The sequence below is a fragment of the Nomascus leucogenys genome, chromosome 17 (assembly GCF_006542625.1).
Source record: "Nomascus leucogenys isolate Asia chromosome 17, Asia_NLE_v1, whole genome shotgun sequence".
In the NCBI taxonomy this organism is placed as follows: Eukaryota; Metazoa; Chordata; class Mammalia; order Primates; family Hylobatidae; genus Nomascus; species Nomascus leucogenys.
Window position 1 is genome coordinate 46660315 of NC_044397.1, and position 24965 is coordinate 46685279.

The following is a 24965-nucleotide window of genomic DNA, read 5'->3' on the forward strand; positions in this document are numbered from 1 at the left end:
TGCTGCACCCTACGCTGCAGGCTGGGAAGTCGCGCCGGTAGTAGCAACACAGGCAGTGGTAAAGCTCCTCCTTGTAGCTTACTGGTGTTGGCGGCCGGGTCGGAGCCTGCGGACACTGACCGGCCGGCTGTAGCCACGCGTCTGCGCATGCGCGCTCCTGGAGGCCCTAACAGCCGCTCCTCGAGTTCCGATTGGTTCCACGTCAAGGGCGGGTCTCTCGACGTCACTGGGGCGCACCTTCGCTGACGTCACAGGCGCGGGCCCTCAGCGACGTAGTAGCGCCAAGCCTCCCGCGACATCACAGTGACGCTACAGTGCCTGGAGCTGGGCTGTTTTGTCTTCAGAGTGGTGCCTGGTAACCGCGACTTCCGCGACTTCCCCGCCATGTTCTGTGTGTTGCTGGCTGGAGAAGGGTAGTTGACAAACTGACCCAGCACGGTGTTTCTGTGGGTCAAAACTAGAAAACTATATCCGGGCGCCGAGGTGGAAGGATCCCTTCAGTCCAGGAGTTAAAGAGCAGCCTGGAAAACATGGCGCGACCCCATCTCTGCCGTCCCACCTCAGCTTCCCAGATACTTGAACCCCAAGGTTCAAGGCTGCAATGAGCTATGATCCCATCACAGCACTCCAGCCTGCGAGACTGAGGTAAACCTGTCTAAAAAAGTAAAAAAACTATCCAAGTGTGCAACAGGGAGGGACTGCTTAAAGAAAATAGAATTGTATGTTCAAATACATTTAACAAGTGCAAAATGTATAGGCTTAAATAAATAGGCCTGGCCGAGCGCGTTCGCTCACGCCTGTAATGCCAACATTTTGGGTGCCCTAGGCAGGCCGATCACTTGAAGTCAGGAACTCGAGACCAACCTGGCCAACATGGTGAAACCCCATCTCTACTAAAAATATAAAAATTAGGCCGGGCACCTTGCATCGTTTCAGGGGGCTGACACCTCCCTAAGGGCCTGATAATTGAGCCCCTCGGACTTGAGGGTGAGAAACGTTGGCTCAGTTCTTCCCAGGGTGATCAGCTCAGGGGTAAGCGAGGAGAGGCCAGAAAACAGGACCCATGAGAAGGGCCCCCTCCTGGAGTTTGAGGCCCATTCCTTCCTGCCCCTGCGTCTCCTCTGTCCAGGACTCCTCCCAGCTCTGCCCCACTCCTGGGGCCATGGCCATGGGGGGCTGCATTTGGGTACAGGCCCTAGCGGCAACCCTGGGCCCAAAATGGGCGGGCTCACCTGGAGGGAATCAGAGTAACATGGCAAAAAGCGGGAAAAGCCGCCCTGGAAGCGCGCCTCTCTGCCCCCTGACGTCAGTGGGTGGGTGCACTCTTCCCTCACCTCACTCAGGCAGCGGCAGGAGTTCCATGGGAGCACTGTCCTGCTCCCTCTGCTGCCTCTTTTTAGACTTGGGGCTACCATAACACTTTCCCTTCCCCAGCCCTGCCAACCTTGTGGGACACTGGGCTTCCCTCTTACACGGTCCTGGGGACAGGCCTGTCCTGTATCATACCTACAGTGAGACCCTTTTTTTCTCCAGGGCCTGGGGAGCAGCCAGGCTTCATGAGTTAAATACAGATCTGAACCATACCAAGCTGGGATTGGGGTACACACTCTCCTCCTCTGAAAACTAGCTAGGGGTTCGAACTTGGTGGGTACACCCTCTCCTCTTCTGAAAACTAGCTAGGGGTTCGAACTTGGTGAGAGGGAGAGTGTGACAGAGCCAGAGTAGACAAGGACTGATCACCTGGAAAAACCTGCCATCAAAGACCTTGACGAGTGCTGGGTGCAGTGGCTCATGCCTGTAATCCCAGCACTTTGGGAGGCTGAGACAGGTGGATCACTTGAGGCCAGGAGTTCGAGTCCAGCCTAGGCAGCATGGCAAAACCGTATCTCTACTAAAAATAAAAAACTTAGCTAGGTATGCTACGCTCCTATAATCCCTGCTATTCGGGAGGCTGAGGCAGGAGAATGGTTTGAACTGGAGAGTTAGAGGTTGAAGTGAGCCGAGATCGTGCCACTGCACTCCAGCCTGGGAGACAGAGTGAAACTGTCTCAAAAAAAAAAAAAAAAAAAAGAAAAAAGAAAATGGCCTTGGCAGAGGGGCTGGCCTGGCAGTGCCTTCCCTTGGGTTTCTCCTGGGTAGGCCTCTGCCATGAGGTGCTTCCTTCTGCCTGTCCATGGCCCACAGCAAAGGAATGTCTGCTTCTGAGGGTTGGGTGGGGGACTGCTGGCAGAACTGGAAACCTTCTTCAGGTGGATTTGTTTTTTTTTTTTTTTAACGCAGTCTCACTCTGTCACCCAGGCTGGAGGGCAGTGGTGCAATCTCTGCTCACTGCAACCTTTGCCCGCCCCCACTGGGTTCAAGCAATTCCCATGTCTCAGCCTCCTGAGTAGCTGAGATTACAGGCATGCACCACCACACCTGGCTAATTTTTGTATTTTTTATAGAGACGGAGTTTCACCATGTTGGCCAGGCTGGTCTGGAACTCCTGACCTGAAGTGATCTGCCCACCTTGGCTTCCCAAAGTGCTGGGATGACAGGCGTGAGCCACTGTGCCTGGCCCCTTCAGGTGAATTTTGAGGCTTCACTACAATACTAGTTCCTCGTTGCTGCTGCAACAGATTACTACACACTTAGTTGCTTAAAACAGCACAGAGATATTCCCTTACAGTTCTGAAGGCCAGAATTCTAAAGTCAGTTCCACTGAGTCAAGATGGGAGCAGAGTCAGTGCCTTACCAGGCTCCGTGGGAGAATCTTTTTCCTGGCCCTTGGAGGCGGCCTGTACTCCTCAGCTTGTGCTGCCCTTCTCGAATGACTTGAGTTTCCTGCTTTCATCACTATACCTCTCACCATTCTCCATCACCTGCTCTGCTCTTATAAGGATCCAGGTGAGTACATAAACCCTGCGGGGACAAGCTGGCCAAAGACTCTTAACTTCATTATACTTGCAAAGCCCCTTTTGCCATATAGGGTCATGTTCACCGGTTCTGGGGATTATGATGTGGGCATCTTGGGGGCATCAGCCTACTACAGCTAGGCTGCAAAACTATTACACCCTTCTGGTGTTTCAATGATTGGGAGAAAAAGGGTTGGGATTTTTTGCTTTGGGGCCCCTGTTAAACTTGTATCTGTCAGGTCTGGGGTTCCTCTTAACCTTGTGTTTTTGTTTTTTCTTTTTTGAGACGGAGTCTTGTTCTATCATCCAGGCTGGCAGTGGCGCAGTCTCAGCCCACTGCAACATCTGCCTCCTGGGTTCAAGGAATTCTCCTGCCTCAGCCTCCCGAGTAGCTGAGACTGCGGGCGCCTGCCACTACGCCTGGCTAAGTTTTGTATTTTTGGTAGAGACAGGGGTGGGACTGGGGGGTGGGGGAGGGCAGGGGGTTTTCCCCCTGCCTGTTGTCCTTGGCTCAAAGCGATCTGCCCTGCCTCTGCTCCCGAAGTGCTAGGATTACAGGCCTGCACCACCGCCACTGTAAAATCTTATTTCCACACAGCTGAGACATGTTTTAGGAAGTTTGCTAAAAGACCCCTGGAGACGTCCTCATTGTGGCCTCCCTGTTGTCATGTTTAATTTGATTGATCTTTTCTGCCCTCCTGCTTTTCATAAATTAAAAGGCTAAAAAGAGGTACTAAACTTTAAAACTTCTCTTATAGTCTCCCATTAAACTAATTCTAAGAACCACCACAAAGGGGAAAATTTTTTTTGAAAGCAGTAAAATGATATGGTCTGTTAGGATGTAAAATACAGGAAATATGTCATTATATGTTGTTGCTGCTCTGATATAGGAATGTATTATGGAGAATCAACTTTTGGTCAGTTTTCAGAGAAATGGAATAATCGTATCACTGATCTACGTAAACAAGTTGAAGAATTGTCTGAAAGAAAATATGGTGTGTCTAAACTGGAAAAGTCCTGTAATAGTTTGTTCATGAGCATTTACACAATGGAGTTGCTGTTTCATCATGGGGGTACTGTGGACAAGCCCAGGGCTGCTGGTGAGTCATGCCATCCTTACATGTCTTTCCTTGTAAGGTACTTTGCAGTGTCTGTCTAAATATTAGAAACTTTCTTTGTTTCTAGATTACTAGAAAGCTAAGGAAAAGTTGTATTTCTCTAATTATCAAATAGCATTTCTTTTATACTTTCAGTGTGGATATTTGGGATTTATTTACATATTTATTGCAAAGCCCTGGATCTTAGGGATTTGATAGAAAAAAAAATATATATATATACACACACATATACTATATATAGTGTATGTATATACTATATATATACGTGTGTATATATACTATATATATACACGTGTGTATATACTATATATATACGTGTGTATATACACTATATATATGTGTGTGTATATATACTATATACGTGTGTGTATATACACTATATATATACGTGTGTGTATATATACTACATATACATATATACATGTATATATATATTCTCTATATATACGTGTATAGATATATATAGATATATATATTTTTTTTTTTTTTTTTTTTTTTTTTGAGATGGAGTCTCGCTCTGTCACTGTGGCTGGAGTGCAGTGGCGTGATCTCAGTTCACTGCAACCTCCGTCTGCCAGGTTCAAGCAATTCTCTGCCTCAGCCTACCGAGCAGGTGGGATTATAGGCGCCCACCACCATGCCCCACTAATTTTTGTATTTTTAGGTGAGACAAGGTTTCACGATCTTGGCCAGGCTGGTCTTGAACTCTAGACCTTGTGATCCACCCACCTCAGCCTCCCAAAGTGCTGGGATTATAGGCGCGAGCCACCATGCCCAGCCAAATAATATTTTTTTAAACTAATTGTTTCTCTCAATCTGCTATGTTAAATTCGTTATTCGGCCAGGCACAGTGGCTCACACCTGTAATCCCAGCACTTTGGGAGACCGAGGCAGGCAGATCACCTGAGGTGGGAGTTTGAGACCAGTCTGACCTACTGAAAATGCAAAATTATCCAGGTGTGGTGGCGCATGCCTTTGGTCCCAGCTACTTGGGAGGCCGAGGCAGGAGCATTGCTTGAACCGGGGAGGCAGAGGTTGCAGTGAGGCAAGATGGCGCCACTGCACTCTAGCCTGGGCAACAAGAGCAAAATTCTCTCTGAAAAAAAATTCAGTATTCACCAAGATGCCTCTATTATTTCTACTTTTATCTTGATGCATCGCTGAGTTGACGTTAGATTTCAAATTCTTCTTTTCCCTTATCCTATTCTATCCTAAAGCCACCTTTATATAATGATGAAAGAAATTAGCAATTTGTTATCATCTCTCTGATGGTATATAGTAAATGCTCACCTAAAAATAGCAACAACCAGTGAAAAAAATCATGTGTTTTGCTGTTTTTATTTGGATGACTATTTATTTTTCAATCTACTAGCAAGCTATAGAATTGTATGACATGCAGAATTTTAACTGAAGTGCTTTAAGTGAACATTTAAACGTGATAAACCATATTGATGGTGTTTATGTTAATATACTTGAACATTTTTTCTTCGTCATGAGTAATATAACCTACCCCTCAATGAAAGTCTAGAATTAGAGTAAATTTACTAATGAATTCAATAACTTCCATAATATTTTTAGTTATGAGCTCAAGGTTCTTTTAGTGTTTCTTCCACTTTTTAATAGCGTACGCCTTTTTTGCCTTTGTTTTTTATTGGTTCATTTTAAAGCAAAAACCTCATAACGTGCTATTTGGAAGCACTGTAACCTAGTGGTAACATCATAGGCTCTGGGGACACAGCCTGGCCACATCTCTTCTCCTTTCTGAGCCTTAATATCCTTTTGTGTTCATGAGAACTGAATATCTATCCCGAAGATTTGATAAGATAGTAAAGTGCTTTACATAATACCGGGCTTATAAATACATAGTAAATGTTTCCTTCTTATGTTTTTATTGGTTGGTTGATTGAGACAGAATCTTGCTCTGTCAGCCAGGCTGGAGTGCAGTGGTACTATCTGGGCTCACTGCAACCTCTGCCTCCCGGGTTCAAGAAATTCTGCTGCTTCAGCCTCCCAAGTAGCTGGGATTACAGGCGTGCACCACCACACCCAGCTAATTTTTGTATTTTTAGTAGAGACAGAGTTTTGTCTTGCAGGCCAGGCTGTTCTCGAACTCCTGACCTCAAGTGATCCACCTGCCTCCCAAAGTGCTGGGATTACAGGCATGAGCCACCACACCTGGCCTATGTTTTTATTATATTGTTAGTTTAGTACTATTCTGAGTAAAAATAATTTGCTGTTATAGTTTTATTAATTGACTATGACAATTTTATAAATGTCAGTGCTTTTTATAAGGTGATACAGATTATGTTGTGGGGCTTTTGTTGTGATGGTGATTTATTAGATTATTTTGTTTAAAGACAATAATGTTCAGCTGTTGTGAAATTATAAAAACAGTCTTCACATTTCATAATTTTAATGCAATATTAATGGTAATTACCTTAGGGAAAGATAGTTTTGTTGTGATATATAAGTATAATACTGAAGTTTAGTGTACAGCAAAGGATATTAAACCTAAGTCAGCACTAATGTGTTATATGGTACACTTGAAACTTTAGTACAGATATCAATGTTTAGCAAATAGACATGAACACATAATGATAGCAAAAAAATGGAGCTGTTCTGATGGGAGACCGTTGATTATGTTTGATTTTAATACTTCCCATGCTCTTGACTTTTTTTTTTCTTTGAGAGAGAGTCTTGCTCTGTCACCCATGGTGCAGTGGCACCATCTCAGCTCGCTGCAACCTCCACCTCTCAGGTTCAAGCGATCCTCTCACCTCAGCCTCCCTAGTAGCTGGAACTACAGGTGAGTGCCACCTCGCCCTGCTAATTTTTGTATTTTTAGTAGATACGGAGTTTCACCATGTTGGCCATGCTGGTCTGGAACTCGTGACCTCAGGTGATCAACCTTCCTCGGCCTCACAAAGTGCTGGGGTTACGGGCGTGAGCCACCACGCCTGGCCAGCTCTTGACTTTTTATAGCTGTTGTATTATTTTAATCTTGAGTAAATAAATGCTTGCTGAAATGTTGCAGTTCACAAGAATCTTCTGCCTCTGTTATTTAAAAAATTATTTGTAAAAGTCCAATAAGGTTACACTAATGTTTATGTTTTGAAAATATTACCTCTTCCATTTAGTATTGTATGTATTAAATAAAATTAGATGGTGATTTTTTTTGGCTTTATAATGTGGTTCAGATTTTTATAGGAAGTCTGGCTGTGTCTACATTGCCTTAAAGCAATGGGATATTTCTCTTTTTTTTTTTTTTTTTTTGAGCTAGAGTTTCGCTCTTATTGCCCACGGTGGAGTGCAATGGTGTGATCTCGGCTCACTGTAACATCTGCCTCCCAGGTTCAAGCAATTCTTCTAGCTCAGCCTCCTGAGTAGCTGTGATTACAGGCACCCACCACCATGGCCGCCTAATTTTTGTATTTTTAGTAGAGTTGGGGTTTCACCATGTTGGCCAGGTGGGTCTCAAACTCCTGACCTCAGGTGATCCTCCCGCTTCAGCCTCCCAAAGTGCTAGGATTACAGGCGTGAACCATCTCACCCCACCAGGAATCTTTTTTAAGAAGGCTATCTACTTATGGAATTCCTTGCAAAGGAAAGGATTCGTTTTGTGATTAAAAAGTAAGACTCTTGGGTTCTTGTTGGACTCCTATCTCTGTTCTTAGTAATATATCTTTGTTATTGTTGACAAATATTCATTCACCACTAGGGTTATATTTAATTGTTTGAGTTATTTTATGTTTTTTTTTGTTGTTGTTGTTTTGAGACAGTCTTGCTCTGTCGCCCAGGCTGGAGGGCAGTGGCACAATCTCGGCTCACTGCAACCTGCACCTCCCAGCTTTAAGCAATTCTCCTGCCTCAGCCTCCCGAGTAGCTGGGAGTACAGGTGCCTACCAGCATGCCCAGCTGATTTTTGTATTTTTAGCAGAGATGGGGTTTTACCATTATTGGCCAGGCTGGTCTTGAACTCCCGAGCTTGTGATCTGCCCGCCTCGGACTCCCAAAGTGCTGGGATTACAGACTTGAGCCACCGTGCCCGGTGTATTATATGTATTTTTATCTACCACTTTTTAATTTGTCTGAGTCCAACATTGAGTCAGTCATGCCAGTGTTACCTTTTGAAACATGAACACTGCCTGCACCTGACTGGCATGCAACTGACATTTTCTTTCACAATTTTCTGCTACTTATTGCTAAAAATAATAGTATCCATGTCTTGCTTTTGGGCCTGAGATTTTTATAGCATATATGGGAATATATGATTGTTTTTCTATATGTGTAGAGGAAGATAGTCTTGAATGCAATGTGATATTAAAGGATCCCATTTAAGATTTTTGTAAGCTGCTTCAAAGACCTGTAGGTTGTAAAGTAGGTCACTTGTGAGGACACATGCTCCATGAATCACCTTATGAGACAGTTTACAATTACTATTTTGTTTTGTTACTCTGTAGAAACCTCAAATGAAGGTTTAGTTGCGCTCAAGCGTCCGGATTGTCTTTTCTTAATTTTTTTTTTTTCCCCGAGATGGAGTCTTGCTCTGTCACCCAGGTTGGAGTGCAGTGGCATGACCTTGGCTCACTGCAGCCTCCACCTCCTGGGTTCAAGCAATTCTCTTGCTTCAGCCTCCCGAGTAGTTGGGATTACAGGCATCTGCCACCACGCACAGCTCATTTTTGTATTTTTAGTAGAGACAGTGTTTTACCATGTTGGCCAGGCTGGTCTAGAACTCCTGACCTTGTGATCTGCCAGTCTCGGCCTCCCAAAGTGCTGGGATTACAGGTGTGAGCGATCGTGCCCAGCCTGTCTTTTCAAAACCACCCGTGGTGATTCAATGTTAAATATGTACTAGTGGATGTTACTTTGCTGAATATTGCCTAGTGAATATTAAGTAGTCTCACCTTTCAGACATGAACTTATGAATTTAAGACATGAAGATTTACAGCTTGATAAACCAGCTTCAAGAGGTAGGTCTTCAGTCTTAAGTCAGATTAGAAGATTATGTGTGGGCCGGCCGTGGTGGCTCACACCTGTAATCCCAGCACTCTGGGAGGCTGAGGTGGGTGGATCATGAAGTCAGGAGATCGAGACCATCCTGACTAACAGGATGAAACCCCATCTCTACTAAAAATACAAAAACTTAAACGGGCATGGTGGTAGGCGCCTGTAGTCCCAGCAACTCGGGAGGCTGAGGCAGGAGAATGGAATGAACCTGGGAGGCGGAGCTTGCAGTGAGCCGAGATCCCGCCACTGCACTCCAACCTGGGCGACAGAGTGAGACTCCATCTCAAAAAAAAAAAAAAAAAAAGATTATGTGCAATAATTATTTAATGCTTGACATTGTTTTTTTAAAATGGTACCTTCCACATGAAATAATATGCCTGTAACTATTAATTATGTTCCAGGACAGGAGAATTCATGTTGTCAAAATTCTTTTTTTTTTTTTTTTTTTGATTTTTTTTTTTTTATTTTTGAGATGGAGTTTTGCTCTTGTTGCCCAGGCTAGAGTGCAATGGCATGATCTACGCTCACCGCAACCTCTGCCTCCTGGGTTCAAGCAATTCTCCTGCCTCAGCTTACTGAGTAGCTGAGATTACAGGCATGCGCTACCACACCTGGATAATTTTGTATTTTTAATAGAGGTGGGGTTTCTCTATGTTTGTCAGGCTAGTCGGAAACTTCCAACCTCAGATGATCCACTCATCTCAGCCTCCCAAAGTGCTGGGATTACAGGCCAGAGCTACCCTGCCCAGCCTCATTTGTCAAAATTACAATACTCTCTAAAACAGTGAACTCATTTTCTTTTTTTAACCCATTATAAATACATGTAAATATTACATTTATGGGTAGACAGAACTAAAAGAACAAAATTTGGCCTACTTTTGAGATGGAAGATTTATCTGGCATAATACATTGAACAGGTTATTATTGAAGTCTACACCAGTCACCTGAACAAGCATTCATGAAATGTCTGTGATACCCAGGACACAAGAACGTTTCCATGCATATCATCTCTTAATTGTTTAGATGTGTTTTGAAAGAAATAGAAATAGAATTGGTTTTCTTACTTGTTTTGCCTCTGGAGTGAAGTGAGGACAAAACAGAATGGAATCACACTGTTTAGATTTACTAAAATGGAAGGATTGCAGCAAGATCATATCCCTAGTCTCCCCATAGCAAATGGCACCTGCTAGCTTTTCTTTTCTTTTCTTTTTTTTTGAGATTGAGTCTTGCTCTGTCATCCACGCTGGAGTGCAGTGGCGTGATCTCAGCTCACAGCAACATCCATCTCCCAGGTTCAGGCAATTCTCCCTGTCTCAGCCTCCCAAGTAGCTGGCATCACAGGCACCTGCCACCAGGTCTGCCTAATTTTGTATTTGTAGTAGAGTTGGGGTTTCACCATGTTGGCCAGGCTGGTCTCAAACTCCTGACCTCAGGTGAGCTGCCCACCTTGGCCTCCCAAAGTGTTGGGATTACAGGCGTGAGCCACTGTGCCCGGTCATATGTTTTTTATAATGTTGTTTTATTTTAGGAAAGTAAATACAATGAGTAGGACTCAGCTCCAACAGCTCCACAATTCTCGTACTTTTTTTTTTTTTTGAGATGGAGTTTTGCTCTTGTTGCCTAGGCTAGAGTACAATGCTGTGAACTCAGCTCACTGCAGCCTCTGCCTTCTGGATTCAAGCAATTCTCCTGCCTCAGCCTCCCCAATAGCTGGGATTACAGGGGCCTGCCACCTTGCCTGGCTACGTTTTTATTTTTAGTAGAGACGTGGATTCACCACGTTTGCCAGGCTGGTCTCGAACTCCCAACCTCAGTTGATTCACGTTTCTTGGCCTCCCAAAGTGCTGGGATTACAGGTGTGAGTCACTGCACCTATCTGTAATGGGATATTTCACTGCAGACTTTGATGAACAGAACATTAGCATTTTTGATGGTGTTTTTATTTTACTCATAATATTTTTCTTTGGACTCAATTACAATAACAGAAGTAAAGATCAAATTATAAAAATTAAAGAGCAATACAGATTCAATAATTATTCTTTTCTACATATTGTGTTTAAATGATACCCTTTTTTCTTTTTGTCTTTATAGCTCAAGCTGTAAAAACCAAAGGTCCACCCCTTTTTTCCAGTCTCAAGTTGATGACCTTTATGTAGAAGGCCTTCCCCCCACAGGAATTTTTTTTTTTTTTGTGTGACAGAGTTTTTACTCTTGTCGCCCAGGCTGTAGTGCAATGGCATGATCTAGGCTGGAGTACAATGCTGTAATCTCAGCTCACTGCAGCCTCTACCTCCTGGGTTCAAGCGATTCTCCTGCCTCAGTCTCCTGAGTACCTGGGATTACAGGCGCCCGCCACTACACCAGGCTAATTTTGTATTTTTAATAGAGATGGGATTTCACCATGTTGGCCAGGCTGGTCTGGAACTGCTGAACTCAGGTGATCCTCCTGCCTCAGCCTCCCAAAGTGCTGGGATTACAGGCATGAACCACTACGCCAGGCCAGGAATTTTTTGTTGTTGTTTTTGTTTTTGTTTTTGAGACACAGTCTTGCTCTGTGCCCAGATTGGAGTGCAGTGGAGCAATCTCGGCTCACCGCAACCTCCGCCTCTTGGGTTCAAGTGATTCACTTGCCTCAGTCTCCTGAGTAGCTGGGACTACAGGCGTGAGTCACCATGCCCGGTTAATTTTTTTGTATTTTTAGTAGAGATGGGGTTTCTTTTTTTTTTTTTTTTTTTTTTTTTTGAGACGGAGTCTTGCTCTGTTGCCCAGGCTGGAGTGGAGTGCAGTGGCACAATCTTGGCTCACTGCAAGCTCCACCTCCCGGGTTCACGCCATTCTCTTGCCTCAGCCTCCCAAGTAGCTGGGACAATAGGCGCCTGCCACCACGCCTAGCTAATTTTTTGTACTTTTAGTACAGACGAGGTTTCACTGTGTTAGCCAGGATGGTCTCAATCTCTTGACCTCATGATCCACCCACCTCGGCCTCCCAAAGTGCTGGGATTACAGGCGTGAGCCACTGTGCCCAGCCAAGACAGGGTTTCACTATGTTGGCCAGGCTTGTCTGGTAATCCTGACTTCATCATCCACCCACCTTGGCCTCCCAAATTGCTGGGATTACAGGCGTGAGCCACTTTGCCCCACCAGAAATTTTTTTTAGGAAGGCTATCCACTTACAGAATTCCTGGCCTTGAGAGGATATTACTTGCAATGGAAAGGATTTGTTTTGTGATTAAAAAGTAAGACTCCTGGATTCATATTTGACTCTTGTCTCTCTTCTGAGTAATACATCTTTTTTATTGTTGCCAAATATTTACCACTAGGGTTATATTTACCTAAGTTTGAGTTATATTATGGGTTTTTTGTTGTTTTTTTTTTTTTGATGGAGTTTCTCTCTGGTTGCCCAGGCTAAAATGCAATGGTGTGATCTCGGCTCACTGTAACCTCTGCCTCCCAGGTTCAAGTGATTCTCCTGCCTCAGCCTCCTGAGTAGCTGGGATTACAGGCATGTCCCACCAAGCCCAGGTAATTTTGTATTTTTACTAGAGACAGGGTTTCTCCATGTTGGTCAGGTCTCAAACTCCTGACCTCAGGTGATCCACCTACCTCAGCCTCCCAATGTGCTGGGATTACAGATGTGAGCCACTGCACCCGGCCTATTCTAAGTATTTTTATCTTCCACTTTTTAATATATCTGGGTCCAACATTGAGTCAGTCATGCCAGTGTTAGCTTTTGAAACATGAACACTGCCCGCACCTGACTAGCATGCAACTGACATTTTCTTTCACAATTTTCTGCTACTTTTGCTAAAGAAAATAGTATCCATGTCTTGTTTTTAGGCCTGAGATTTTTGTGGCATATGTAGGAATATATGATTGCATTTCTAGTTGTGTAGAGGAAGATAGTCTTGAATGCAATGTGATATTAAAGGATCCCATGTAAGATTTTTGTAATATGCTTCAAAGACCTGTGGGTTGCAGAGTTACCACTTTACTTGTGAGGACACATGCTCGAAGCAGCTTATGAGACAATTTACAATATTATTTTATTTTGTTACTCTATGTAGAAATCTCAAATGAAGATTTAGTTGTGCTCAATCATCCAGATTGTCTTTTCTTAATTTTTTTTTTTTTTCAAGATGGAGTCTCTTTCTATTACCCAGGCTGGAGTGCAGTGGCATGATTTCGACTCACTGCAACTTCCACCTCCTGGGTTCAGGCAGTTATCCTGCCTCAGCCTCCCAAGTAGCTGGGATTATAGGCACCTGCCACCACGCCCGGCTGAGTTTTGTAATTTTAGTAGAGATGGGGTGCCAACATGTTGGCCAGGCTTGTCTCAAACTGCTGACCTCGTGATCTGCCTGCCTCTGCCTTCCAAAGTGTTGGGATTACAGGCGTAAGCCACTGTGCCCAGCCTGCCTTGTCTTTTCAAAACCACCCTTGGTGATTAAATGTGAAATATGTACTAGTGGATATTACTTTGCTGAATATTGCCTAGTGAATATTAAGTATTTATTCTTACCTTTCAGACATGAACTTATGAATTCAACACATGAAGATTTACAGCTTGACAAACCAGCATCAGGAGGTAGGCATTCAGTCTTAAGTCAGATTAGATTATGTGCAATAATTACCTAATGCTTAACATTTTTTAATGATACCTTCCATGTTAAATAATATGCCTCTAACTATTAATTATGTGCTAGGACAGGAGAATTCATGTTTTCAAAATTCTAATACTCTCTAGAACAGTAAACTCATTTTCTTTTTATTAACCCATTATAAATACATGTAAATATTGCATTTATGGGTAGACAGAACTAAAAGAACAATGTTTGTCCTACTTTTGAGATGTAAGATTTATCTGGCATAATGCATTGAATGGGTTATTATTGAAGTCTACACCAGTCACCTGAACAAGCATTCATCAAATGTCTATGATACCCAGGACACAACAAGTTTTTCTTTTAGAGTATGGAGCCGTGCATATCATCTCTTATTGTTAGATGTGTTTTGAAAGAAATAGAAATAGAATTGAATTTCTTACTAGTTTTGGCTCTGGAGTGGAGTGGGGACAAAACAGAATGGAATCACACTGTTAAGATTTACTAAAATGGAAGGATTGCAGCAAGATCATATCCCTAGTCTCCCCATAGCAAATGGCACCTGCTAGTTGTTTTTTTTTTTTCTTTTTCTTTTTTTGAGATGGAGTCTTGCTCTGTCGCCCACGCTGGAGTGCACTGGCATCATCTCAGCTCACTGCAACCTCCACCTCCTGGGTTCAAGCAATTTCTCCCTGCCTCAGCCTCCCAAGTAGCTGGGATTACAGGCAGCTGCCACCAGGCCTGCCTAATTTTTGTATTTTTAGTAGAGATGGGGTTTCACCATGTTGGTCAGGCTGGTCTCGAACTCCTGATCTCAGGTGATCCGCCTGCCTCGCCCCACCGAAGTGCTGGGATTATAGTCGTGAGCTGCCGTGCCCGGCCGTCTTACCGTTTTTAATATGCACTGATTATTAAAGTTTTAATCCTTCATAAGAGGAGAGAGAGTCAGGTAATGGAAACCCATATGCTTTTTACTGAGTACATTTTTCTGTACAGTCAAGGGTTTTATGCAGGAGGAGTGACACTGTTGGGAATCCTTTTTATTGGGCTGTACTTGTGCCGGGGTGCCACTCTGCGGTAACAGAGAGAGCTTTGACAGCAGCCACTGCTGCATTTGAAGATGAAGCCTCAGCGAAGCTGTCTTTTCTATCTTGCTCCTTAGACACTTCATCAACACCTCAAATACTTAGTTTTGATACTTCCTACAACATCTTTTGCCTCCCAAAGTCGCTCTCTGCCCCACTTTTATTCTGCTTCTCAGCAGAATTCTAGGTTGTTGTCACCTGCTCCCCAATACTCTTTTAAAAACTATTTTTATGGAAATTTTCAAACCTTGTGGGCTCTTGCTTGGCTCCTCCCTGTCTCATTTTCAGTCTCTTGAGGCCCCTGCCCTTATCCTCTCTACACTGGGGAGTGCCAGCCAGCAGCTTCACCCTGAGCCCTCTTTCGTTTTTCTTACTGTGTCTTCTTTACAGACAATCCCACCCTGCCCACTTCTTAAAAATATTATATTGTCTGTGTCATTCAGACTCGCATTTCTGGCCCTGAAGATGCCTCTCATACTAGACCTTTGTATTTGCCTACCTGTTTGATTCCTCCTCAGACCTCATGTGTCCCAGGCAGAGTCTCCATTCCCCTTTTCAGGAGCTCCTCTCAGGGTCTACCAGCTGCCCAAGCCAGATGCCCAGGAGTTACACTGAGGTGTGATTTCCTCCCTTCCCACATCCAGCCTAGCAAGGCCTCCTGACTCCGCCCTGAACAGAAAGCTCAGATCCTACCCTATCCTCCTTCACTGCCCTCCAGTGCTCAGTGGGAGCCATGCCACAGCGCAGCCAGGTCAGTCTCATTGAAAGTAGGAGGTGGAGCCTGTCCTTCTCTGGACTGTCATCTGTAGTGGCTTTCACTATACTTGGAGTAAACCTCACAGCCCCTGATAGGTTCTGCAGGGGCGTGGGGGAGCTGCTTCCTGCCATTTCTCTGCTTTCCTGCATCCCCTCTGTGGATCACTTGCTTTGTGCCAGTCACCATGGCCATTTGTGTGCCTTTCTTCCTCTCAGGTCACAGCCTCCTGGTACTGTCGCGCTGAGGCCTGGTGTTTGTGGAATGCTCTTACTTGAGGGCTTTCTGTGCCTCTCATTTCTATTTGTGTCACAGTTTAAATGTCACCATGTTGGAGAGGTCTTCACTGAGCACCGTCTCACCTCAGCCGTGAGGCTCACTAACTCATCCTCCTTTTATTTTTCACAAAGCGCTGCTGGCTGACTTTTTCCTCCCACTGCAGTACAGTAGCGCTGACAGTGCAGATCATGCCTGTCCTGTTTACTTCTCAAGCAGGTGCTCAACAAATATTCACAGAGTGAATCCATGGCAATAAAGTATTCTCTAAGCTGGAAGAAATGTCTGTGGCTTTTGGTCATGTAGCCTGCATTGTGACACTTAAGGGCGCAGGAGGGACTGCAGGCACCACATCTGGAAGGGCCACAAGCTGTCCCGAGCAAGGAAGGCTGCAGTGGGGATCCATGTTCCCATGACCCTGGGGCCCTCATCTTCTCCTGAAACAGACCCTTTGAGTTTTAGTGCACAGAAGCCAAGTCCCCTGGGTTAGGAGCCGTGCCCTCCCTGTGGATTTGAAGCAGAGTGCATGGCACTCACTGAGTCTTCAGAGACCAGGTTCTAGGTGCTACTCAGTTGGCAACTACAAACTTAGGTCACTAATTTTATGTTATTTTCAGAATTTGTGTACTTAGTTTTTGAACTACTTATACTATTTTACGTCTCTAAGAACTTAATGTATTGAACAAAGTCAAAATGTTAAGTTTCTTCTCATCAGCATTTTTTTGTGATATTTTATCTCCCCGTATATCTGATTGTAAATCAGCCAGTGATCAATAAACTAAATAATCTTTCCCACTCTTTAAGTCATTATGTTTCCAAGTGATGTAATAAAATAGATCAGGTGGTGAAAATTGTTTATCATTAGCAATGCCATCATAATGTCACTAGGATTCATGACACCTGAGAAGGAGGATGATGTCACTAGGAGAGACGCCTGAGAAGGAGGATCTGCATGAGAGGCCCCACCTCTGCCCTCCTGTGTTTTTTGGAAATTGAGCATGGTAAAAGAATCGGCTAAACTTGACCAGGCACAGTGGCTCATGCCTGGAATTCCAGCACTTTGAGAGGCTGAGGTAGGAAGATGGCTTTAGGCCAGGAGTTTGAGACCAGCCTGGGCAAAAGAGTGAGACCCCATCTCTGCAAAAAAATTTAGCAATTAGCCAGGCGTGGTGGCATGTACCTGTAGTCTCAGCTACTCAGGAGGCTGAGGTAGGAGGATTGCCTGAGCCCAGGAGGTTGAGGCTACTACACTTTACCCTGGGGCATCGACAATGACCCTGCGATGTGTGGAAAATCCCAAAGGTTGACCACTGTGAATAGGAACTACCCTAGATGTGTCAGGAGCACCGCAGGCATGCTCACTCCTCCATTTGCTGGAGCCGTGTAGGGTGGAAGGAAACCCAAATCAAGACCATTTGCTGCTTCAGTTCTTTTATTGCATGCGACAGTCCAATGTGTCTCCATTTAAATTCAGATTTTTTGATGAATGGTCAGACCAGCTGCAGGCCCTTTGGGCCAGAAGTCTTGATCTCGCCAACTGTTCATTTTCCTGAGGGGACTGCCTTACTTCAGGCATTTGTGTGTAGCCGGTCTATTGTGGAGCTCAGAGGGGTGTAGAGCCCTCTCTTTTTGGAACAGTCAGTTCTCCCCATGCAGCATGTCCTGAAGCTGGCCTGTCTATCCTGTTTCTAACTGTGTGAGGTCTTTTATTAAGCAGGGTAAAGTGAGAGAGGACTCCTAAAGAGAGAAAAACTCCTCCAGCATTTGCTGAAACATGTCTGTGAACTGATCAAGATGTGATTGGGATGGCATGAAAACAACTAAAATATATTTAATTTCTTGCCATCTGGTTTGTGATATATGGTGCCCCAAATTGAGTTTAGAAGGAACTTTGATCATAGGTTAAGAAAATGTTATATATATATATGTGTATATATATGTGTGTATATGTGTGCGTGTGTGTATATATGTATACACACACATATATATGCACACATATACACACACACACACACAAACACACACATATATATGTATATATTTTTTTTGAGACAGAGTTTTGTTGTCATCCAGGCTGGAGTGCAGTGGTGTGATCTTGGTTCACTGGAACCTCTGCCTCCTGAGTTCAAGTGATTCTCCTGATTCACTTGAACTTCAACGATTCTCCTGCCTCAGCCTCCCAAGTAGCTGGGATCACAGGCGCCCACCACCACACCAGGCTAATTTTTGTATTTTTAGTAGAGACAGGGTTTCACCATGTTGGCCATGCTGGTCTCAAACTCCTGACCTAAGGTGATCTGCCCGCCTCGGCCTCCCACAGTGGTGGGATTACAGGCATGAGCCACTGCGCCCGGCCAAAGGTGTCATATTTAATTCTCCCTGTGGCTTCTCTTACAATACCAATCATGCATGAAGCCCATGGTTTTGCTGCATTTAGTTTTACTCAAGCAAAGGCTCTGGACTTTCTTAGTTTACACTGATGTATTCTAGTTTGCATCTGAAATGTATTCTGAGGATGCTGACTTCCAGATAGCCATTTTTGGGTCAAGGATAGTTCAGGTCTCTGAGTATAGTAGCCATACCTCCTAGAGAGCTTCCTTTTGGTTTGGTTACAAAATTTATTTTAGCTTAGTTTTCTTACATTAGGTGGGCAAAATAAGAAAGAGCAGAAGGCCAGGTGTGGTGGCTCATGCCTGTTATCCCAGCACTTTGGGAGGCTGAGTCTGGTGGATCACCTGAGGTCAGGAGTTCAAGACCAGTCTGGCCAACATGTGGAAACCACATCTCTACTAAAAATGCAAAAATCATCTGGGTGTGGTGGTGTGTACCTGTAATCCCACCTACTTGGGAGGCTGAGGCATGAGAATCACTTGAACCTAGGAGGTGGAGGTTGCAGTCAGCTGAGATAGCATCACTACACTCTAGCCTGGGGGATAGAGCAAGACTCTGTCTCCAAAAACAAACAAAACAAAACAAAACAAAACAAAACAAAAAAACAGAAAAGTTTAGGGACACTCAACAAAACTATAAGGCCTAGAATTGGAAACTGGGAATTACTCTGTTTGTAGATGATTTCTTTTCAAGATGGGCTAGTGGAGTTCTGAGCAGCAGCTACGTTCTCCTTTCACGTCTTCAGGTTTTATAAGGTTACCTTTTGCCCTCTGAGTGATCAGATCTGCCTCACAGTCACTCATGGGAGCCCTTGGTCTCGACAAAATGGACCTTGAGTAGCTGAGTTCAAAGAACTGAGGTGGCAAGAGGGGATCGCCTTCTTGGTTCTTATATATTTTTTTAAATGAAAGAGCTAGAGAAGCAATCTCAAGGTCAGGATAACTCACCCTGATGTTATTCTCACTTATCAGGGATTGTGCTGCATTCGGACATAGGTTCTGCCATCAAACGCAGAATGCTCTGATCCTTAGAGGCAGAGGCAGCTCTTCAGCCTATGGGGTAAGTAACCAGGGAATGGAATTCTCACCAATTCTTGTTAGACAATAAGTTTTACTCTAAGATTTGGGCCTACTTTTTTTTTTTTTTGAAATGGAGTTTCACTCTTGTTGCCCAGGCTGGAGTGCAGTGGCACTTCCTCGGCTCACTGCAACCTCCGCCTACCGGGTTCAAGCAGTTCTCCTACCTCAGCTTCCCAAGTAGCTGAGATTACAGGCATACACCACCACGTCTGGGTATTTTTAAAAATTTTTGGTAGACATGACATTTCACCATGTTGGCCAGGCTGGTCTCCAACTCCTGACCTTGGGTGATCCACCCGCCTCGGCCTCCCAAAGTGCTGGGATTACAGGCGTGAGCCATTGGGCCCGGCCTCGGCCTGCTTCTTTCTTTCTCTCTTTCTCTCTCTCTTTTTTTTTTCTAGTAGCAGTTTAAAGTCGGTGCCTCATTTACTCATTTAGACACAAGCAAAAGGATATTAGCCCAGCTTTGGAAATAGGTGTGAGCCCACACATGATTTTCCTAGTTTTTCCTCTCCCTTCACTTTTTGCTCTCTTGGTAGTATGTTAATTGTATTCTCTCTTTGAATCTTTTTTCCCCATTTCTTTGGCACACATTTTTACTTGTCTTGGATGAGTAGGTGAAGAGCTGTTTTTAGGACTCTTTGAAAGGATGGATGACAGTCTTGGCTAATGGTAACCAGTTCCAGGGAGCTGGGGTCAGCGTGAGCTGGAATCAGTTCAAATTAGAAAGCACTGGCGCTCAGTGGCAGGAATACAAGTGACCGCAAAGTGTTAAACACATCTTGAAAGGGATAGTGACATCATTCTCAGAATCTGTTGGGAATACACATATCCTGTAGTCTTATTCCTGTTTGACTCTATAAAGATATTTTAAAGAGTAATACCCTGAGTGGTTTTCTGTCCAGTTTGCCTGCTCATTTATCTTTGAGGACGGCATCCCTCCTGGAGCTCCGCAGGCCCCAGGGGTGTGTGGATTCTACATTTGGAAGTGCTGATGCTGAGAGACTGGGTCTTGGTGGATCCCAAGGAGTCTGCTTTTCCTCTACTCATTGTCCCTACTTTTCCTGGCAGCTGGCATTGCTGTTTAAATGGGTTGTTCTTTGCTGTTTAAGTTGTTTGGTAGTGGCGTGTCAGGATGCGGGTTTTCTGAATACTTTCCCAGCTGGTTACTTGAGTGGCGGTTAGGGAGGAGCTGTCTTGGGGCTGTTCTGGAGCTGTTGAGGTCGGGTGTCTGTCTGGATACTCACAGCTTATCTGTTGAAAACGCTGTTCTCATTGTGCTGCCTTTGGTGGTGCTGTGTGTGGCTCTTTAGATGTAGGTGGAGGTGAGTTGGGGGAGTTAATGAGATCTTTTTTAGGTGCTTTTGATAAAGTAGTCTGCACTACAGGATTCATTGTGACTTTTTCCCTTAACCTGCACATACTTCTCTGCTCGCCCTTGCTGTCTTTCTCATGTCGTTGATTTTCCCATCTCCTCTTGGTTGAATTTACATAAAGGCTCTGCTATGGTTTAAATGTGTCCCCCAAAGTTTATGTGCTGGAAACTCAATCCTCAATGCAACAGTTGGGATGTGGGGCCTAATAAGAGAGCCCTCATGAATGAATTAATGTTGTTATTGTGGTAATAGATTAGTAATCACAAGAGTGGGCTTATTGTAAAAGAGAGTTCAGCCCCTCTTGCCCTCTTGCTTTCTCGCACTCTCTTGTCCTTCTGCCTTCTGCCGTGGGAAGATGCAGCAAGAAGACCCTCACCAGATGCAGGCCCCTCAAACTTGGACTTCCTAGCCTCCAGAACTGTAAGAAATATATTTTTTCCCTTCCCTTCCCCTTCCCCTTCCCCTTCCCCTTTTCTTCCCTTCCCCTTCCCTTCCCTTTCCCTTCCCCTTCCCCTTCCTTTTCCCGTTTTCTTCCCTTCCCCTTCTCTTCCTCTTCCCCTTCCCTTTCCCTTCCCCTTCCTTTTCCCCTTTTCTTCCCTTCCCCTTCTCTTCCCCTTCCCCTTCCCTTCCTTTTCCCTTCCCCTTCCCTTTTCTTTCCCTTCCCTTTTTCTTCCCCTTCCCTTACCTTCCCTTCCCCTTCCCTTCTCTTCTCTTTTTTCCCTTCCCTTCCCTTCCCTTTTTTCCCTTCCCTTCCTGTTCTCCTTCCCTTCCCCTTCCTTTTGCCCCTGCCTTCTTTTTCCCTTCCCCTTCCCGTCCCCTTCCCTTTTCCTTTTTCCCTTCCCTTTCTCTCCCTCCCTTCCTCCCTCCCTCCCTCCCTTCCCCTCCCTCCCTTTACCTCCTCCCTCCCTCCCCTCCCTTCTCGTCCCTTCCCATGGTTTCCCCTCCCTCCCCTCCCCCCTCCCCTCCCTCCCCTCCCCTCCCCTCCCCCCCTCCCCTCCCCCCCCTCCCTCCCTCCCCTCCTCTCCCCTCCCCTCCCCTCCCTTCCCTTCCAAGTTATGCAGTCTGTGGCATTCTTTTATAGCAGCATGAAATGGACAAAGACAGGCTCCATTTTCAAGAGCAAGCCCTTTTGTAGTTTCTGAGCCAAATTATGACTGCAAAGGAAGTTCTATAGATAGCCTCAGATCCACCACCTAGGAAACCTGCTACCAAGCAGACCTAGGATCTAGAATTCTAGATGAAGTGCTGGGTAACATGATACCTCTGCAATTTAGTACCTCCCTATATACCTCCAGCTGGCTCAGCCCATCAGGGCTAAAACTACCCCTCATATCCTAGTGTCTCTTGTAGGCAGAAACCTTGCCTAAACCCTAAGCTGCTTAGCTTACATTCTGTCTTGTGCTTTTTTTGGAGGGGGTTCAAATATACCCAAAAGAAATAAATGAACCTCCATGTACCCAACCCCCAGATTAAGCAGTAGTCTCCATTTTGCCAGACTTGTTTCATCTGTTTCAGTCTCCCTAAACATTTATGTTTGTACAGGAAAAACTGGATAAATACCTAATTCTCCACCCCACCTCCCATTTTAAGTCACTTTTCAGAATAATGAGTCAGTGACCTGGTAACTTACACACTTTAGTGACCAGTAGTTTTTTCTTTTTCTGAATATCGTCATGAACTCATAGATTATTGTTTGCATTTATGTATTTCAGGCCATTGTAGTCATTATTTATTAATTGTTTTGGATGCTTACATTGTCTCATCTAGGTTAATAATTATCTCTTGAAGTTGACTCTCATGTCTTCTTGATATGATCCTGTTGGACTTTGATGGCTTCCTTGCTTTCTGACAAAAAAGATGTTCCAGGATCTATTTACTGCACTATGCATGGAGTCAGCCATTTCTCTAGGGGGCCTTGATTCCTTTTAGTAGAGAACACAGTTTGGGCTCTTGGACTGAATCACTTTTGTGAACCTCCTCGCCTGCATCCCTGCTTACAGCCAGTATGCTCTTGCTGGGCATCAGCAGATCTCCTAAAAGTGCCATGTAGTTCTGCCTCACTCTTCACTCTTGAGAGTTTTGTGCTCTACCCCCAGATGTGGTCTTTCTGGTTCTGAAGCTTTTGCTCCAGTCACCCTGAATTTTGCCAGCCCTATGCATGTCATACCTTGGATTGCCAACCCACCCTCAATGGAGCCAATTTCTCCGGTTAGAATAGTTGCCCCTATTCTAATACTCTAATAAACAAGTTACCTTGTAGAGTATTAGTTGCCTAATACTTTAGTAAACAAGGTTCTACCTGGGCTTAGTTAACTTTTGCTCCTTTGGGCCTTGTGTTCTACCAGCATTCCATTTATCTGAAACCGTCCCTCACCTCCTCAAGATCTTATCTGTTCTTTCATGATTTACTGCTGCTTCCTGGGTTCTAAAGAACCCAGTTCAGAAGTTCCTGTTTTAGTTTGAGATCTTATAGGCCTGTCCATCAGGTTGCTATCATCCCAGCTAGGATTAGGCAGAATTGCATGGGGGTTGTAGTGCATTTTTGGCACAGCATGTACCTGGCTGACTAATTCTCTGTCTTCCTATTGTAATTCATGGGTCTCAGCATTTTCTGAATGGTGTTTAGTAGGTCATCCTGTTGATTTCCTGCTAGGGAGTAGCACACTCTGGCTCTGTACCATTGGCAAAGGGACTTAAGGATAGATGATGGGCAGCAGTTTTGTTAAATGGAACAATATGAAGAGATGGCATTATAAAAAAGGCTTGGCAGCAGGGCCCATTTGAATGGTTGGTCCTTGGCTCCCATGTTGATATAGGCAGATCCTTGATGGGAATTTGGAATGATGCCAAATATTGTAGATCACTGGTGCATCAAGTCATCGTCAGGGTTGTCTGTGTAACAATCTTGAGTGAAGTTTTGTGAATCTCTGGAGATTCTCTGTTTAGGGTTTAATCATTTAGTTATTCTAGTTGAACCTGTTTAGTTTTTCTTTGCAAGGAGATAAGAAATGTGAAAGAGATGCAGACACTAGGGAAAAAGCCAGGAGCCTTGTTTCCCACCCACTTCTTGGGTTCTGGAACTGGACTCATAGTTGAGTAGTGAGGAGTGGGCTCAAGTGCATTAATCCCGGATCTAGCTCTGCTTTGCACTTGCTCCAGTTCTTGTGTCAAATTCACTTCAAGCCACTCAGAGTAGTATGTAGAGGGGTCATTCAGGACTGTGCTTATACTTCATTATATCAAATGAGAGATCCAGTAATTTATAGCCTATTATTTCTGGAGTCTGGAGATGGCTCCACATAAGCTTTGCTGAAGCAGATTTTATTACATTAGAAGAGAACCTAGCTGGCTGCATTCAACACTGGTAGCTTTTAGATGCTAATAAGGAGGTCATGTAATAAAGGTCACAGAATGACTCTGGAACCCGTTTCCCCATCCCAAGAAAGAATAATGACATTCCAGGTTGGCCTCTTTTCATTTCCCTTTGATTTTGAGTAATAAATTCCCTCCTTACTTCCCAGCTGAACAATTTGGGAGTCTGTATTCCCTAGAAGGACTCTGTTCACATACCCATCAGATTAAATTAGGTGAAAACTCTTTGGCCTTAATGAATGTTGAAAGATTTCAAAAAGCTAATGGAAATTCTTCCAGAAGTAACAATTCCCATTCTATTGGTGAGACCGTTCTGAAGAAATTTCCTGAATCTCTTAGATTATTTTATACAGCAAAACAGCCAGCATTGTGTTCTCTTTGCTCATAGATGATGAGGAGAATGTAGACACTTAGAATCGGTGGAGAATCCCTAAGTTGAATTTTAGGCTGCATATTAGGTCTCCTTTCCTAACCCTTTTACAAGTCGATCAATGTGAAACAGCATGATAGATTTGCATGACTTCTCTTCCTGCCTCCTCCCTCCATTTTTTTTTTTTTTTTTTTTTGAGACAGAGTCTCGCTCTGTTGCCCAGGCTGGAGTGCATGGCACGATCTCGGCTCACTGCAACCTCTGCCTCCCGGGTTCACGCCATTCTCCTGGCTCAGCCTCCCCAGTAGCTGGGACTACAGGCGCCCACCACCACGCCCGGCTAATTTTTTATATTTTTAGTAGAGATGGGGTTTCACCGTGTTAGCCAGGATGGTCTTGATCTCCTGACCTTGTGATCCACCCGCCTCGGCCTCCCAAAGTGCTGGGATTACAGGCGTGAGCCACCACGCCCGGCCCCTCCATTCTTAGGGAAAGTAGTGAGTGACTGCCTGCCAGGTAAAATCTTGGTGGCAAAATACAAAGTCAGATTCAGAGTTATAAACATAGCCCCCACTCAAGTAACTTCCAAAGAAAAGAAAGAGGCCGGGTGTGGTGGCTCACACCTGTAATCCCAGCACT

At 44.5% G+C, this 24965-nt stretch overlaps 1 long non-coding RNA gene across 1 annotated transcript in view; it reads left to right on the forward strand.

Annotated features, from left to right (window-relative positions):
• Positions 1-2773: 2773 nt before the first annotated feature.
• The window catches only part of LOC115830841, a 41527-nt gene continuing 19335 nt past the window's right edge, over positions 2774-24965 (forward strand). Inside the window, exons 1-4 of the long non-coding RNA XR_004026339.1 lie at positions 2774-2886; positions 3817-3994; positions 13549-13607; positions 19101-19188. This is a non-coding gene — a long non-coding RNA (uncharacterized LOC115830841). The remainder of the gene's footprint in view (positions 2887-3816; positions 3995-13548; positions 13608-19100; positions 19189-24965) is intronic.